Here is a 3,974-nt window from a genome sequence, read left to right as displayed (position 1 = left end):
TCCAAAAGAAATCTCAATATAGCATCGAAGTCCTCTCCAAGAGACATATTCGTGTGACGAAAAAAAAAAAAAAAAAGACCATTCAAACATTGACCAGGTCAAAATTACCAGAACAATGTCGACCTTCGACCAGTCAACACAATAAGACGGGGATGGAGTACATCAGTGCAGACAAAATGTTACTCTACTATTCCAATATTGCATGTTGGTCCTTTAATTTAAATGAATTTCATATACGTTGCACTTTTGATCCTGAACATTTAAATTATCTTGATTTTTGATGTAGAATAATATTTTAATCATACTTGGATTAAACTAAAATAAGTTAAAGCATTATTTTTTTAAGGGATCTAAAGTACAATTGAAGTAAAATTCTAAGGTCCAAATTAAGGTTTAAACTGCTGTCCCGTATCATATGGCACAAGGCGGCACATACTGTGCCCCAAAAAAAGGGCATAGTAGAGGGGGGGGGGAGGGGGGTCTCATACCGCCGCCGTGCCGCGGTACCCACCCGGTTATCACACGAGATATTGCGATACCCGGGTGAATACCGCGGCACTGTGCCGTGCCTTGCTTTTTTTCACTTTTTTTTTTTTTCGATACCCAAAGCATTCTGACTACTCGGCTCACATCTCCTAAAAACATTACAAATCGAAAATCTACTTATTAAGTAAGTCAAAAAAGTTATAATTTAATTTTTCTTATTTATCAATATATGAATAAATTTTTAATTTATATATCAGATCCATACTGCAGTCTGCGAGCTGGAGCCGAGCTTCCACCACAGATATCCAGTTTTTATTCACAAATTATTTTATTAAAATTTGTCACATCGTGAAACTTTTGGCCAATTAGGAGCATAAAATCGAACTCAATAAACAATTTAAGACATATCAAATATAAAATTTTATTTTTGCGTTACAAAATTAAAAATTCTGATAAAATTAAAAGCTAAATTAAATCAATTGATACTTAAATTTATTAATATTTATTTTGTTCATATAATTATAATTATTTTTTTTATATAAATCTAATAATTTTTTAAAAATTAATAAAAAAATATATTTTTTTTCAAATATTTTTTAAAAATAATTTAAAAAAATATTTATTTTTTTACTTTATAAAAGAAATAATATAATATGATAAAAAAAAAAGAAAAAAATGCATTTATATTTTAAAAGTTCTAATATATAAAAACTTTTATTCTGTATCAGTTATAGTTGTATTTTATATAAAAAAGTTTACAAATATATTAATTGATGAGTATAAATAAACTATACATAGCAAATATTTATAATTATTTAATTAAATCTTTCAAAATAATATTATAAGAGTTTATTGAAATAAAAAAATTGAAATGATAGTCTGTACAAAAACGCACCGGTAGAAGATCATACGTATTTATCGGCATACAAGCGTACCACGTGTTCGCACGAAAGCGTGCCGATGCCATACCATACCAGGCAAACAGCGGCATGCCCCCATGCCACGGCACTTTAAACCTTGGTCCAAACTATTTAAGGTAAAAGTATTGGGATCAACTTGTGATGTTGAGATAGTAAAGGAGGAAAAATGTCAAGTATACATCTTAGAAAAAGGAGTGTACATTTTCCGCTTTCTATCCTAGGTAGAAAAGTATGGGAACTATCCATACATTTTACTCAAAAAATAGAAGGCTAAACATTGCACTTTTGGTCCTCAAACTATGATCTGCATGACAGTTCGGTCCTCAAATTTTAATTTATTATAATTTCTCTCTCGATCATTCGGAATTATTGTACCACAACCCAATTTACTTGGCTAAGTATTCACGAATCACTAATTAAAAGTAATGTGACATTTTTATTATTGTGACATCAATCGCACATTGCCATGTCCCTTCTACAGCAGCGAATTATCAATATTTAGTCAACTAATTTAGAACGTAGGATTGGCGGTAAAATTGTAGAAAGTTTGACCAAACAATTTGGGGACTAAAAGTGTAATTTAGCCAAAGATATAGAAGTGGTGAATCTAAATTATTAGTTAGGCAAACCAAAAGGGGTCGTAGATTCCCATGTGGTTCAAAGAATTAGGTTGACCATTCAACGTTTTAACATGGGTCCCACCACAATGCCAATAATGTGTAAAAGAGTTTTTGGAATGAATTGATTCCCACTATAAATAGGAGAAAGTAGAGAAGAGAACGCTAAGGGAGGGCTCAAAGGATATTAAACAAGCAAAGGAATAGGAGAGATCAGGTTCTTTTGTCGCAGGAAAGGTGACACCTGCTGCAGCTTACAACCACTGTGACAGCATGTGCCACCTTTTCTGAGACAAGAGAAGCTGCCTTCTCTCTGATTGATCAAAATCTTTTTATCCACCATCTCTTGAGTAATACGGTATCTGAACTAATCTTGAATCTTTTTATTCCGTGAGGTTGCACTTGCACGTGAGTTAGTGCTGTTAGATCAATATTTTGGGTGACATCATCTGCCCTGTTATTTCAATATGTCTGTTTGGAATTTTATTGTAATTAGTTATCTAGAAATAAGTCTAAGTCACGCACTACGAAAATTATCTTACTTTAGCTCATTTGATGGTCTTCACATCCATTATTTCTTGGGATAATGTATTTTTCTCTCAAGATGATTTATCTTATTTCATAAAATTCACTTGAAAGCTGAACATTATATTTGCCTTAATTTTTAGACATTTTCTTAGAAGGTCTGCAAGTATCCAAATAGGGCCATAGTAGATTTCTCTAACCTTGGTTTTTTGGTGTTTTTTCTGTTGTTTTTTGGGAAATGAATTGCCTTACTAGTCGTCCTCGAATTTTGAAACTCTTTTTTTTTTTTTTCGTTATGAAACTTTTCCTTTGACATTGGAGGTCGCAAACTTTAGACTACATTTGGTTCAGGTATAAATAAGAATTACTTATTTCAGAAATAGATACAAGTTTTGGTATAAGCAAAAAATTAGACCAATTTACGTTTTGATGAAAATAAAGTTATTTATGAGAATAAGATAAATAGTGTTTATATGATTAGATTGGAACAGAAGGAATAAAAATTATAATTTTAAATTAAAAATATTTTATCTAATTAATTAACATCAAATATTAATTAAAAATTATTTAATAAATTAATAAATTTATTAGCTATGAATATTGGATAAGATAATGAAACTATATTAATTAATTAAATATAAAACATAATTTAAATATTTAATTAGTTAGTAAACTATTTTAGTTAGATAACTAGTAAAAAAATTAATTAGATTAACAAAAATATTAATGGTTGATTAATATAAATATTGGTTTATGGATAAATACATTAAATTATTAATAATTAATTTGCTAATTGATTATAAGTAATAACTTAGTTAATTACTTTATTATTTAGGCAATGAATAATAATTTAATATATTAATTAGATTAATTAATAATTTAATATAATAATTAAAATTAAATTTAGACTTTAATTAACCTTGTTCCTATTTAGGAACAAACTTATTTCAGGAAAAGGAGTGAGACAACAGTTCTAATTTATACCGAGTTCTAATTTATACCGAATTATACCAGCTTACTCTAAAGACCTGAAAATTACTATTTTCGGATACCAGGCATAGCATTTGGAAACAAAAGGAGAACAAAAGCGTATTCCTCCCTTATTCCAGAACCAATTTTAATCTTTTTAGAGTCGTTTTATTTTAGCCCTTTTTTTTAGATAAAAATTTATTACTTGAACTCAATTCGCTAATACATTCACGCATCACTAGTCTATTCCGTCATAGGTGATGCAACGGCAAAATTTTGAAGCATAGAAAAATTTATATAGCTTATAATAAGATTAAACTATAAGATTGGATGATTTTTTTTTTTTTTTTGAGAGAAAAGTAGCTTAAGATTAAATTATACGATTGGGTGAATTTTTTTTTTCTTTAAAAAAAAAAAATAGCAAACTACTCGCTTCGATCATATTTTTGAAATAAAT

Source organism: Ananas comosus, linkage group 7 (assembly GCF_001540865.1).
Source record: "Ananas comosus cultivar F153 linkage group 7, ASM154086v1, whole genome shotgun sequence".
NCBI classification, from domain to species: Eukaryota; Viridiplantae; Streptophyta; class Magnoliopsida; order Poales; family Bromeliaceae; genus Ananas; species Ananas comosus.
The sequence above is the reverse complement of the archived record's forward strand: the minus strand, read 5'-3'. Positions refer to the sequence as shown.